This window comes from Heloderma suspectum, chromosome 4 (genome assembly GCF_057233095.1).
Source record: "Heloderma suspectum isolate Gila_16-S chromosome 4, 16-S_ref, whole genome shotgun sequence".
Taxonomy (NCBI): domain Eukaryota; kingdom Metazoa; phylum Chordata; class Lepidosauria; order Squamata; family Helodermatidae; genus Heloderma; species Heloderma suspectum.
Genome location: NC_139461.1, coordinates 105,943,790 through 105,958,846, shown reverse-complemented (window position 1 = coordinate 105,958,846; position 15,057 = coordinate 105,943,790). Strand labels below are relative to the sequence as shown.

Below are 15,057 nucleotides of genomic sequence, written 5' to 3'. Positions count from 1 at the left end.
TGAATATGCAGTGGAGGTGAAGAATAGATTTAAGGGATTAGATTTAGTAGATCGGGTCCCGGAAGAACTACGGACAGAAGTTCGCAACATTGTTCAGGAGGCGGCAACAAACAACATCTCAAAGAAAAAGAAAACCAAGAAGGCAAGATGGCTGTCTGCTGAGACACTGGAAGCAGCCCAAGAAAGAAGGAAAGCAAAAGGCAACAGTGATAGGGGGAGATATGCCCAATTAAATGCAAAATTCCAGAGGTTAGCCAGAAGAGATAAGGAATTATTTTTAAAGAAGCAATGCGCGGAAGCGGAAGAAGATAATAGAATAGGAAGGACAAGAGACCTCTTCCAGAAAATTAGAAACATCGGAGATAAATTCCAGGCAAAAATGGGTATGATCAAAAACAAAAATGGCAAGGACCTAACAGAAGCAGAAGAGATCAAGAAAAGGTGGCAAGAATATATGGAAGATCTGTATAGGCAGGATAATAATATCGGGGATAGACTTGATGGTGTGGTCAGTGAGCTAGAGCCAGACATCCTGAAGAGTGAAGTTGAATGGGCCTTAAGAAGCATTGCTAATAACAAGGCAGCAGGAGATGACGGTATCCCAGCTGAACTGTTTAAAATCTTGCAAGATGATGCTGTCAAGGTGATGCATGCCATATGCCAGCAAATTTGGAAAACACAAGAATGGCCAACAGATTGGAAAAGATCAACTTGTATCCCCATACCAAAAAAGGGAAGCACCAAAGAATGTTCAAACTATCGAACAGTGGCACTTATTTCACATGCCAGTAAGGTAATGCTCAAGATCTTGCAAGGTAGACTCCAGCAATTCATGGAACGAGAATTGCCAGATGTACAAGGTGGGTTTAGAAAAGGCAGAGGAACTAGAGACCAAATTGCCAGTATCTGCTGGATAATGGAGAAAGCCAGGGAGTTTCAGAAAAACATCTATTTCTGTTTTATTGACTATTCTAAAGCCTTTGACTGTGTGGATCATAACAAATTGTGGCATGTTCTTGGTGGTATGGGGATACCAAGTCATCTTGTCTGCCTCCTGAGGAATCTGTATAACGACCAAGTAGCAACGGTAAGAACAGACCACGGAACAACGGACTGGTTTAAGATTGGGAAAGGAGTACGGCAGGATTGTATACTCTCACCCTACCTATTCAACCTGTACGCAGAACACATCATGCGACGTGCTGGGCTTGATGAAGCCAAGGCTGGAGTTAAAATCGCTGGAAGAAACATTAACAATCTCAGATATGCAGATGATACCACCTTGATGGCTGAAAGCGAGGAGGAGCTGAGGAACCTCATGACAAAGGTGAAAGAAGAAGTGCAAAAGCTGGGTTGCAGTGAAACCTCAAAAAAACCAAGATTATGGCAACCAGCTTGATTGAGAACTGTCAAATAGAGGGAGAAAATGTGGAGGCAGTGACAGACTTTGTCTTTCTAGGCGCAAAGATTACTGCAGACGCTGACTGCAGCCAGGAAATCAGAAAATGTTTACTTCTTGGGAGGACAGCAATGACAAATCTTGATAAAATAGTTAAGAGCAGAGACATCACACTGACAACAAAGGTCCGCATAGTGAAAGCAATGGTATTCCCCGTAGTAACCTATGGCTGCGAGAGCTGGACCATAAGGAAGGCTGAGCGAAGGAAGATAGATGTTTTTGAACTGTGGTGCTGGAGGAAAATTTTGAGAGTGCCTTGGACTGCAAGAAGTAGGGATGTACGAAAGGCACTTACCTTTCGCGGATTATGTTGATGGTGGGGGGAAGGCGCTCCGTCCCTCCCCCCGGAATCCTGGATGGGGGGGGAGGCACTCCATTCCTCCCCCCCCCCCGGAATCTTGGCCAGCTGGCTTTGCTCCGCAGGGATTCTGTGGAGCCACCAGCCGGCTTGGCCAGCAGCCGGACATCCGGCCGCTAGCTAGCAGGGACGCAAATGGCGGCGGCCGTAGCCACTGCCGTTTGTGTCTCTGCAGTCAGCCGTGATAGGCTACGTAAATGTTTACGTAGCCTATCACAGCTGACTTAAAAAACAAAACAAAACATGTGTACGCAAATGGCGGCGGCCACGGCCGCCGCCATTTGCGTTCCTTATTTTGGCACGTCTTAGTCTACGTCAAGATTTACGTAGACTAAGACGGCGAAAATAAGGGGAACTCAAATATTTGTGTTCCCCTTATTTTCACCATCTTAACGTAACGTAATGTATAACGTAGCCTATCACTTTTTTTTTTTTTAACTGGAAATGGCGGCGGCAGCCAGTCAGAAGACTGGCCGCTGCAGCTGAACCGCCGCCAGAGCTGCCGTTGGAGCCGCCGTCGGAGCCGCTGCCGCCAGGAAGATCCGCCCCAGGTAAGTCTCGTCCCGGGGGGGGCGGGGGGGCAGACTGTTCCGCCACCGATTTCGGGGGGCCGAATGCGCTGACATTCGGCCTCCCCAAGATCCGTGGCGGAATTCTCTGACATCCCTAGCAAGAAGATCCAACCAGTCCATACTCCAGGAACTAAAGCCAGACTGCTCACTTGAGGGAATGATATTAAAGGCAAAACTGAAGTACTTTGGCCACATAATGAGAAGACAGGATGCCCTGGAGAAGATGCTGATGCTAGGGAAGGAGGAAGGCAAAAGGAAGAGGGGCCGACCAAGGGCAAGACGGATGGATGATATTCTGGAGGTGACGGACTCGACCTTGGGGGAGCTGGGGGTGGCAATGGCTGACAGGAAGCTCTGGCGTGGGCTGGTCCATGAAGTCACGAACAGTCGGAAGCGACTGACCGAATAAACAACGACATGTACCCCAGATGTATCTACCCCCAAAATTGATACATGTATGTACCCCACTTTCAAGCAGTAAGACATTTCAGGGGTTCCAACATTTACTTGGGGGGGGGTTCCTTGGAAGTAGGTTACTGGAGACGTATGGCATTTCTGTGACATAAGGTTTTTTTACACATATATACAGGCTAAGCATAAGATGAATGTCACAGCATTAACACTCCAACAGATTCCTGTTCCCCATCAGATTTCTAGAGGAACCCATCGCGCCACAGGATTTCCTGCAGAGAGTAAGTCAGCCCTCTACCCCTTTTAGCCTCAGTTTCAGCACTGACTAATTTCCTGTGGCATATAAAGACCTCACTTGCTCCCTCTCCTTGTTTGGGGGGTGGGGGGGAGAAAAATGAGTCATCTCTGCCCATCACCTATGCCTTCTTGGGTCATCCTAGCTCCCATTGAAACATATCAACAGAATGTTACCAGCTCTCTACTGTCTTTTGTCAGGTCAGAAGTATATTGTCTCAGGACATCCACACTGATAGCTCTATTTACAGAAATCTTAGAGTCTATGGGTAGTATCCTATTGTGCCTATGTTCTTGCAGCAGCGAACACTCCACTTGTGCAATGGGGCTTTTGTGCTTCTAAAAATAATCCAAAATGAAATAAAACACTTGTTTCTGGATTGGGGCATATCAGCAGAGCTCGCAGAAGGGAGCTCTGCTGACTTGTCCCAATCCAGAAACAACTGCGGTTCAACAGAACCAGTGAAGGTGGGGCAGCCCTGTTGGATACTGCCCATGAATTACAGACCTCGAACGGTTCCTGAATTTCTTTGCAGTAAGAAGGTCATTCAGACTAACCCCCAAACAATAACAGAATTGTGCCAATATGTTGAAAAGGCAGAACAACCCTTTCCTTTCCTTTTGCTATCTGAGTAGTTACTGAGGTGGTGCTGGGGATGAGTGGGTGGAACATTATTGTATTGTGAGAAATGCTTTTATGCTGGAATTTGCCAGGAATCTCTGGGGTTTCTGCCAATAGCAGAACAATCCCCCCACCCTCTCAGAGGACATGACTAACTAGAAGGAAAAAAAAGAAACTACCATTCACATTAGCTGAGTATTACAGAAGATTTGTTAAATCATATGCATATTTTTTCCTCTTATGGGCAAGCTCCCTTTCAATAGGTATGGTAGAAAATATTCCACGTGGCTGATACAGTATGTAAGATCTGGAAAAGGGTTGCCTAATTTGAGTGAGACAGTTTCCCCTGCAATTATTGTGATGTTGGAAAGAAATACATTTTGATATAAATTACTACATTCCTCATGGGAACTTCTGGAACACCATTTCAAAGGTAATAGGCACAATCAAGCCATGTTAAATGCTTTAAAATTCCCTTGATTTCAACTGCAGCAATTTACACTGACACTTAACTCTCCCACTGAAATCAACGGGATTTAAAAGTGCTTAACTATGTCTGGATTGTGCCCAATCAGAGTTACAGGATGGTATTTCTTTATGGTGCATTTCAGGATGTTTCCCAGGAGAATAAGAAATCAATGTAATGAATTCAGGAATTCAGTGATTCTACCTAATGGGGATGTACCAAAGTTTGTAATAAAGTATAGGATGAGAGCACATTGGGAATCCCTTCTTATGTGGTTCCTAAAATATTTATTTGTAGTAATGTACAAAATTCTAGTGACCCTTAACTATCATAAAAACAAACAACTCTTTTGTAAAAATGTCAGGTCTAGCCTCTCTCAAGAAACTTCTTTTTTTTCTTTTGTTGTGGTGTGGGGTGAATATTTCTTTCACCATGAGTATTATCCAAAGACTAAAGCTTCAGAACCAAAATCCTCCTAATTCTTTCTGGGCATAATCCATCTGAAATTAAGCACTTTGAACAGTTTGGGCTACAGTTAAGCAAATACTAAGCTCTCAAATAACCTAAACGTGGGGTGAAGGAGTGCCTACAATCTGCTGGATTGTGCCTAATAATGATACCTGGTATGTATGTAGAGCACTGTTGCTAAGTGCTCAAAAGTGTTTCAAATCATATTACCTCAATAATCCATAGAAATGATCCTGTAAGGTAGGCCAATGCAATTATGTCTGTGTTATATTTTCCTGTATAGGAAAAGGGAGGGAGAGAAGCCCCTAATGTTGAGTAGGATAGCCAATTACACATCACTAAAAAAGAGGAAATGCATAATAAAAAACAAAAACAAAAGAGGGCATGGATTTGGATTCAGTGTGCATGTACTAACTTATATGCATAGGTACACATTTAGAAATAATATACTATATTTTAAATAGAAATATGATACATCTCACCGTAGCAAGAAAGCCTGTGACAAGGCGGCCTGTGTGCCTGCACTGTCCGCTGTCCAGGTGTTAAGTGTTGATGGGCCCTCTTCAATGCCCCTGTTCTCTTCGAATAGAGGACATCTTCAAATAGAGGGCTGTCCTCTGTAAAGAATACAACACCAGCTTTAATCACAGTACACTAGCTTTAAAATACATGACCTACACAAGAACAGCTGCACTAATAGTACCTAGCATTTTTTCTTTTGTTATCAATATTTTATTTTATATGTAGTAAAATTAATCTGGTCACAGGCAAACTGATGAGTGACCTCTGTTCAATTCAGTCTAAACTAAGGCAAACCTTTGAATGTAAACACATTGGTTTATACAACCTGTAAATAACTTCTGCTTAAATCCATTGTTTGGTAATTTAGATTTAGATGGGCATAAACCCTAGCATGACCCTCCACTTTTCAAGAATTTGCACCTGTGTGGCTTCCTGTGAGGCTGGAATAATGTTGCTGTAATGCCAACAGAACATTATGTTTTGTGAAGTAGCTTGCTCAGTGAATCTTACGTTTAAGTTGTGAGTTTTTCTTCAGACAAAGAAAATATGATATTTTACAACATGACAGCTAATGTGTAAAATATAGGCTAGAGCATGTGCAGGCAAAGAAGGCAATGTTTAAAAAGTATTGCTGTGAGCAGAACAGATGTTTTGGAAGCTCAGGCCCAGTTAGACAAATAACTTCTCCAGTCAGTGCCCTTTCCAGGTTTATGGGGTGAGGGGCTCTTGGGCAACCTGCTCTCAGTGGGCCCTCCTCCCTGGGTACACCCACAGCCTCTTCCTCACCACAGTTGCTGCTGCTCACTTGCTTGCCTCTCCTCTGGATCCCACTGCACCAGGGGAAGAAGACAGAGTGTGCAGAAATAAACACTCCTTCTCCTTGCTCTTCTCCTTGCTTGCTCGGAGAGGGTAGGTGAACAGCAGAGGAAGAGCAGAAGGACCCGGAAGCTCAAGGGGTTGGCAGGGGACCTTTTATTGAGACATGGTCTTTGGCAGGCACCCAACAGTGCTGACCCCGGATGCTAAGCTCCTCGCATGGTAACACTGTTTCCAGACCATACCATTTCAACCGCAGGTGGCGAATCATGTCACTGAATGTTCTCCCATGTTAAAACAACAACTCTCAGCTCATAGAAAACTGGATGTTAGGAAGAATGATTCTAGCCTGGCCTGCTTCCTTTCTATATGGACGGATCATTCAAACATCCATCCCTGCACTTTCAGCCTGAAATGATACAATCTAACAGCTACATCACATGTAGTGGGAGTGCTGATTGTTTGTTTTGCCTCAAAATAAATATTAACTCTTAAATGAAATCCTGTTTATCTACAATAGTGTAACCCAGTCTTCCCAAACTGGCTAGCCATGCTTTCTGGGGATGATGGAGTGCAGCCAAACACATCAGGTTGGGAAAGGCTCGTGTCACCTAACAAAAGACACCGATAGCTTCTTTCTTTCTTTCTTTCTTTTTTTCTTTCTTTCTTTCTTTCTTTCTTTCTTAACTCCTGTCAATTAGTTCCACTTCTCTATATTTTTCCAGATAAGCATAGGGGGAAAAAATCTGTCACACATTCTTCAATGGAGAATATTTCTGTTAGGCTCGGTTTCACATAATTCAGTTACCATGTACTATTGCGAAAACCACAACAGCTATAAATAATTTGACCACGCATTCTCCTTGATAGTATCTCTCAACACAAGGCGTGCCTACAGAAAAGCAGCAGTCAGATATTTGTAAAACAAGATGAGGATATCTGTGTCTTTTGGTCTTGAAGCGCATGGGGACTAAACCATCCCTGCCTAGAGCTTATGCTTTTATGGTAGGTGAGCCTCAACACGGTTTCCTGACAGAGACTGTGGAGGCATGTGCCTCTTTGAAGGTACAAACCACCTAAATGTCACCCGAAGGAAACAAGTAAAACCACTATCCAGGCAAGATTTGAGTGAAAGTATTTCAGTCAGCCCCAGTGATATTTCAGTGATAAGCTCGGGACAAACTCATTGAGGCCCGGATTCGAAGAACCGGTGTTTTATACTGGGCTGCATTTGTGACCATGTTTTTATAAAATGGCCAGTATACATGCAAACAGGCTGATAAAAACAACAACAATGCAGCTACACGCTTATAGTGAGCCTTTTTTTTGCCATGGAGTTCCAATGCAGACAGCCTTCTGCTCCTCAGGTTGACCAGGCTATAGGGAGGCAATATAGCTCAGTGGTAGAGCACCTGCTTTGCATACAGAAGGCCCCAGGTTCGATCCCTGGCATCTCCACCTAATAAGCAGATGATGAGATCCTGGAAAGCTGCTGGCAGTCATAGTAGTAGAAAAATACTGGGCCAGATCAAACTTCCCCAGCACTGTGCCCACCAGATGTTTTGAACTACAACTCCCAGCATTCATGACCATTTGCCATGCTGGCTGGAGCTGATAGGAGTTGAAGTCCAAAATAACTGAAGGGCACCAGGTTGGGGAAGGCTGGGCTAGATGAACAAATAGTCTGGCCTGGTATTTTATTTTATTTTAATGTATGTATTTATTATTACATTTATATCCTGCCATTTTTCTTCTTGCAAGGAACCCAAGGCAGCTTACATGGTCCTCTTCTTCTCCTTTTTATCCTCACAACAACCCTGTAAGGTAGGTTAGGCTAAGAGTCAGTGACTGGCCCAAAGTCACCCAGTGAGTTTCATGGCCCAAGTGGGGCCTAGAACTTGGATCCCTCGAGTCTTAGTCCAGCACTCTAACCACTACATCACAACTGGCTCTGGTATAAGATACCCTCTTATTTTACCCATATTCTACAATTAATTTTCTTACAAAGTCAGAGCAAATGTAGTATAATAGGTAGAGTGTTGGACTTTGGCTGGGTAGACGTGGGCTTAAATCCTAACTCAGACATGAGTTAGCTCACTGGGTGACCTCCCACTCCCAGCCTAACCTACCTCACAGAGTTAGATTGAGTATAAAGTATGTAAGCCCTTTTTATGCCATCTTGAGTTCAATGGAGTAGGGGTGGGACTCAAATGTGAAAGCAACAGCCCACTGTTCTAAGTCAAAGGGACAAAATATTCCCTGCTTGATGCTGGGAAAGAAAGGCAAGAGCAGCCTTTCTCAACCTGGTGTCCTCCAGATGTTTGGACTAGAACTCCCATAATGCCCCAGTCAGCACAGTCCTATCATTGGGGCTATTGCCCATAGGTCCTGCTGTCAAAATCAGGTGGCAGCAATGATGAGAAAGTGGATGAGGAGCAATAGCAACTGGTGACAATGGCTCTGAAAAGGTAGATTCACTGCTTGTGAGCTTCCTATAGGCATATGGTTTGTGGGAAATGGGATGCTGGATTAGATAGGCCAGGACTGGGGAACCTCTTTCAGGGGCAAATTCAATTTTGGAGAAGCTCCAACACATCTAGAGGGCACCGGATTGGGGAAGGCTGAACGAGAGCTTCAAATAACAATGGCTAAATTCATTCGATCATGATTTTGGGATCAGGAGCATCCTCATGGGCTTATTTGCTCTCCTTTCCCCTCTCATGTATGGTTCTCTGATTTTTGCTAACCATAGTTAAACATGATGAGCTTCTTCACACGGAGCTTTTATCCTACTATTGAGATTGCTCACGGAAGTTTGCGGGTCATTTAGATGATGCTGTAAACCTCCAGGGCACATCCAGAGTTATTTCCTGGTTATTCCATCTCAAAAAGATCCGGAAATAATGACCTATCTATTTAAGTCGGGATGTTGAGCTACTAAAACACTGACTAGATGGCACTGTTTCATTGAGTTCTATGGGGCCAGGAGAAGCAGTGTGGCCATCAGGGAACCCCAGAGAGCTGGATTGGGACCCATGATGGGCTGGATTTAGCTGACGTTCAATGCTCCTGCTTTACATTTACAATTATGAGGCTTGTGGTACTCAGTGCTCGATGTAGGATGAAATGCCATCCTAATTCTTTTCAAGAGATGTCCTTGCAGGACTTTTGCTGTGGTTGGAATCACTTTTACTTCTGTCTTACTTGCCTTTTCAGATGCTCAGTATGTAGTGAATGAAAGACACAGCTTTTGCTTATTGGTAAGCACAATCCAAACATCCTTTCTCAAAGTGGTCCTTCTGCATCTGTGGCTCAACATTTCCCCTCCAATGTCTTGGCTGGGGAAATGGGAGGGTTCCGCCAGCTTTGTTCTTCATAACCGCTTTGTGTCCACTGACTGCTCCCTGGAACACAGGGACAGGTCAACATTGTGGGCCTTTCCCCCTCCCTCCCAGCCCCTGGGACACAGCCTGGTAAGACATGAGATGCAGTGAGGGCTGCGTGACCCCTCTCCCACTTTGGGATTCTCTTATTGTCATGTCTCCTCTGGAGCGCTCCTCTTCGGAAGATGTCCTTGAACCCCCTGAGACAAGCATTACAGAGGAGCTGCCTGGGTCTGAGGACCTGGAGGTAGACCAAGAGGATACTGGGCCTGGGGGGGGGGGGAGCTGTCAACCCTGACCCTCACAACATAGTTTGCCCCCTCTCAGATTCTGAGGCAGAGGCCAAACAGCTGCCTCACCCCAGGAAGCACAGGTGTCTACATGTCAAGGCTCTATCAACTGCCAGATGCAGAAGTGCCTGCTTAAGGAATAGGGGCTCCTTGAGAGTAAAGGTATACTCATGAACAAGGACCTTTTTCTCAGGTAGCACTAATGGCTTGCAGCTGTGCTCTGGGTGGGGCTCTGAAGGTTCAGGCTTAAAAGCCTCTAGAGAGATGAAGTGTTAGCTCTCAGAGTTGGTCCTTGTAGTTTCCTGTGCCTCTCAGGTGCTTCCTGTGTTTGACTTTGTACTGAATGTTTACCTTGGTTTTGGACTGGATCTTTGGAACTCTGTCTCTGCACCACTGTAAGCAGGACACTTATGCAGCAGGCCTTTCTCCAGTTATGGGCTTGCTGAGGCTGGACTTGCTGTGTGGTGAATGTGATAGTCTGAACATGATTGCCCAAATGCCTAATTACCTTGCTAGGCACCATGATAAGGAATGTTATCCCATGGTTGTTCCTTCTGGTATTTGGGTCTGCATGGATCTGCTACACTATGAATAGTTTACAGATTCTGAATCCTACCCAGAGTGTTAAAATTATCATTATCATCTTTGGTCTGGTTAATTTCCCCCTGCCTTTCCCCATTATTAACAGAAAATACAATCAGGAAACACAAACAACATAATCTGCAGTCTTTAGGTTTTAAACATCAGGGACAGGTCAATGGACACAAAGCAATTATAAGTCCTGTGAAGATTAAGGGCACAATCCAGAGGCTGGAATGTTGGGAGTTGTAGGCCTTTTCTCTGTCTAAACATAGATTGATTGATTGATTTTCTTAATTGCCCATTTGGTCAGTCAGCCAGCCACTCTGGGCGATGTATAGCAATACAATTTTAAAACAATAACATTCTACACTAAAACATCATATTTCGAAAAATACCCTAACCCACCCCAACTGCCTGACTGAACAACCACGTTTTAAATGTGTGGTGGAAGCTCATTAAAGAAGGGGCATGGCAGAGTTCCCTAGGGAGGGAGTTCCACAGAGTGGGGGCCACCACAGAGAAGGCCCTCTCCCTCGTCCTCACCAGTCTAGCTGTCCTGGCTGATGGGAAAGAGAGAAGGCCATCCAAGGCTGATCTTGTTAAGAGGCCTGTCTGGTGTTGCTGGAGGCACTCCTTAAGATAGGCTGGGCTGGAACTATATAGGGTTTTAAAGGTCAAAACCAACACCTTGAATTTGGCCCAGAAAACAACTGGTAACCAGTGCAACTCCTTCATCACCGAAGTGATGTGATCATGCAGGTGGCTTCCTTTAATCAGGCGAGCCGTAGCGTTCTGTACCAGCTGCAGCTTCCGAACCATCTTCAACGGTAACCCCATGTACAGTGCATTACAGTAGTCTAGACGAGAGGAGACCAGGGCATGTACTACCGATGGGAGCAGATGGTTGGGAAGGTAGGGGCTCAGCCGCCATATAAGATGGAGTTGGTATAGCGCTGTCTGGCTCACCGCTGACACCTGAGCCTCCATGGACAGCTGGGAGTCTAAAATGACTCCCAGGCTGCGGACCTGGTCTTTCAAGGGTAACCGTACCCCATTCAACACTGGGTCAACATCCCCCAATCTCCTCTTGTCTCCCACCAAAAGTACCTTGGTCTTGTCCTAAACACACGTAGTGTCCGAAGTCACTTACAGCACAATCATATGGACATCTACTCTAATGTAAGTCCCACTGAACTTAATGAGACTTATTCCCAGTTATGTATATACAGCCTTAGGCTGTATAATCCTATACAGTTCATAGCATACACACTCACTTAGAAGTAAGCGCCATGGAATTCAGTGGAACTTACTTTGGAGTAGATATCACAATCAGCCATCCAAAAGAGCCCTACTAAAACATGTACTTGTCTCTTGAAAGACATGGCTATCGGGTTGCATTGTCTGGAGTCCTGTGGTCATCTTTGGTTCCAGAGACTGAAAAAGATAAATTAGACAAGATAACACTTTTTATTGCACCAATTTCTGTCAACAAGAGATGGGAAGCTTTCTGGCAAACAAAGAAATGGCAGTATAAGAAATAAACCTGAACAGGGTGACAACTGCCCTCAATTAACACATACTGTGCTTCAGATCAAACAAAGAATCATAGAATAGTAGGGTTGGAAGGGGCCTATAATACTGTCAAGTCCAACCCCCTGCTCAATGCAGGAATCCAAGTCAGAGCATCCCCGACAGATGGCTGTCCAGCCTCATCTTGAATGCCTCCAGCGTGGGAGAGCCCGCCACCTCCCTTGGTCATTGGTTCCATTGTGGTGTTGCTCTAACAGTCAGGAAGTTGGAATTTTTCAGGCGGTTCAATTATGGGATGCTGCCGCCACCACCACCCCGTTTTGAGGACAAAATGTGATTATTCCTCACCAATATCTCTGTTACTATGAGGTAAAAAAGCAACCACAGCACATGCTGTAAAAATACATCTTTGTCTAATTTAATCTTGAAAGGCAGGCCTGTGAATCCTCTAGTAATCTAAGATGGAGTTTCAGCATTTGTTTTAGCATTGTTGCTGTGTTGAAATTTGGGCCGTAAGAGAAGTATAATAAATAAGTGGATACATTTTCCTGAAGAAGCGATTATGGTTATATTTGGTCATTGGCTGTACTAATTTGGTATGGAGCTTTTTCCCCCAGCCATCCGCAACTTACTCATAAAAACATAAGAGCCCTGCTGGATCGGCTCAGAGGCCTAGCTCAGGAATGGGGGACCTCAGGCCTGGGTGACAAATCCAGCCCTTTGGGGTTCCCCAGATGGCTACACCCCTTCCCCAGGCCCTATATCCTTTCCCCCAACCACTGATAATTTGGTGGTTTTCTGGCTTTTGTGTATTTTCCCCTGCCACCCCCCCCCCCATTCTAAAAGGTTGAAATGCTTCTCCTAAGGTTTAGCTACTGGCAACAAGGGCTTTAAGCTATAATATGCTGTTTGTGTTTGGCCTTGCCTCTTTTGCCTTAGGCCCACCTATGGAATGTGGCCCAAGAGAGTTTCTCTGAAATTGAATTTGGCCTTTAGGCTGAAAGACCCCTGATGTGTAAAGCATTCAGAAGCTTATGCATCTCAGGAGAAATCATCTTGAAACCCTACAACGAATGAAGTTAATATTTCTTCATTTGGTTTTTCTTTTAGTTACTTACTGTTAGGTAAGGCATCTCAAGGCACTTGCAAGGCTCCTCAAATGTGAAATGCTCAGGAGTTATACACAGTTTGAAAGACCTGTGGTTTGAGGATGATGTGGAAAAAGTTGCGCCAACACTGTTTGGACCTGCAAGTGCATTCTAAAATGGAACAGTCATCTATTTTATCTCACTTCTTCTGTGGTTGTGCTGATTTCTGTGAAGATTATTTTTTTGTTTACAAAGTGCCTCTTCAAGGGGGAACTGTATGTTCATTCTAGAGGACGACTTACAAAAACAAGATTGGAAGCCTTGGGGAACATGTGCTGGGATCCAGTCGGTGGCTAATAGGATCGGAAGGGTCTGTGCCCAAAAGGAATTGCACCAGGAAAGCTACATGGGCATCTGTAACACAGGAGATGCAGCACAGAGGAGTACAGGGCAGTAATTATGTCATGTGATTAGGATCTGGGCCTTTCCAGACAAGCAGTTCATATTCAAACACATCTGCTTCTCATTTTGTTGGTGGGATCCAAATTGCTTGCACAGCAAAGGAAATATTTCTTGGGGGTTATCCACTTCTCTAACGAAGGTATTTTGTAGCCGTGAAAAATACCATTCTTTCCCCAGCTAATGGGAGCATTACAATTTGGAGTGCTATCTGGAATTAGGTTGGATGACTCATAGGTGCCTGTATCACTGTTGGTGAGAAACCCAACCTGTGTTTTTAGAATGTATATGTGCATGAGTGGAGAGGCTTTTTGTCAATTTAATCCCCATGCAGCAACCCTTCATAGTTTGCCTTGACAGTTGACATGTCTCTGGTCCAGTTCGCATGTAATGACTACTCACACGGTAGTTGTGACCGTATGGAAGTGAGTGAGCATGCTGCCTCCCAAGCACTCTTCCGCTTTGTGAAACAACCCAGGAACAAACCATGGGTTAAAACTGGGTTGTTTCTCCCGTAACAACCCAGAGTGCTGGAGTTGGATGTCAAGGCAAATAACCGAGGAAAGGGTTGTTTTGCAAAGTGGAAGAGGGCAAGCAAGCATGAGGCAGCACGCTCTCTCATGTGGTCACAACTAACCCATGGTTTAAGCAACCCATAGGAGCCGTGATGTGTGAACTGGGTCATTTCTGGGTGAATTCTCCAGGCTTTATTGGAAACTAGTCAGTTTCAACTCCATGCAAGTCTCTTTGGGGAGGCTGAGCATTGTCTGTCCCCCAATGTGCTGGAAGAACATGTATCATCCAGACTTAAGTGGAAGGGAACAACCCCAAGGCTACCTCAAGGAGTCATCTCTCTCCCCATTAATTACATTTAATGGGAGCTGAAGTCTAAAACATCTGGAGGGCACCTGGTTGGGGAAGGCTGGTATAACAGGTTGACTTTGTCTTCTGTAGTAAAGTAGTGGCTACCTTTGGTGCAAGGTGGTGGGGAGGATGGAAAATGGTGTGAGCGCCAGAGTCAAGGGTACTCATGGCTGAACACCTGCCAAGGGCCCTCACCCCAGCAGGGGCCCACTGACAAGAGCCCTTGAGAGCCTCTCTACACTAGGTTTTTATTATGTGCTTTTTTTTCTCACTCACTCACTTGTGTTTGTGGGTCCCTTACACAATGTTATCATCCTCCAGGGCCTCTCCTGTGTTTTGTAACCATTGTCACGGTGTTTTTCCTAATGAGTAAAAGTCTGGTTTTATTTAGAAATGGTGGAATGAGAGTGTCATGTAATTGCGCTATACCACAGCACCTTCTAGTGGTTTTATAGTGAAACATATAGAAAGGCAGAGAAAGAAAAACTTCAGGGAAAAAGCACGTGTAAAGGAGCCAAACTTAATCCCGCAAAGAATCCAGAAACAGAACCCTCAGTAAAGTTATGGGATAAAAGCCTCATATAGAAATGCCCTTCACCACTGCAACCTGCTTGTTCACCTGCCTGCTCTGCCCCGGACAATGGTGGTGGTGAGAAGAAGGAGCAGTAGACGCCACTGCCTATCTGCTCGCTGGCTCTCTGCTTGTTAAGCAAGTAGTAGTAATGATGAGAAAGATGATGAGGAACAAAAGCAGCTGGTGACAATGGTGGTGAGAAGGTAGACTCACTGAGGGAGGGGGCCCATTGAGGGTGTCTTGCCCAAGAGCCCTCAAAAACCTACAGCACTCACTGAATGGTGGGTCCAGTATTTGAG

General features: G+C 44.9%; 1 long non-coding RNA gene across 2 annotated transcripts in view; it reads right to left on the bottom strand.

Moving 5' to 3' along the window:
- The window catches only part of LOC146347242 (uncharacterized), a 49,292-nt gene extending 43,136 nt beyond the window's left edge, over positions 1–6,156 (bottom strand). Inside the window, exons 1-2 of one of the 2 annotated variants that reach the window (XR_014789859.1) lie at positions 5,959–6,156; positions 5,133–5,267 (exon numbers count right to left, since the gene is read on the bottom strand). This is a non-coding gene — a long non-coding RNA (uncharacterized LOC146347242). The remainder of the gene's footprint in view (positions 1–5,132; positions 5,268–5,958) is intronic. The other variant, XR_014789860.1, reaches the window with a different exon arrangement.
- Between the last annotated feature and the right edge of the window lie 8,901 nt (positions 6,157–15,057).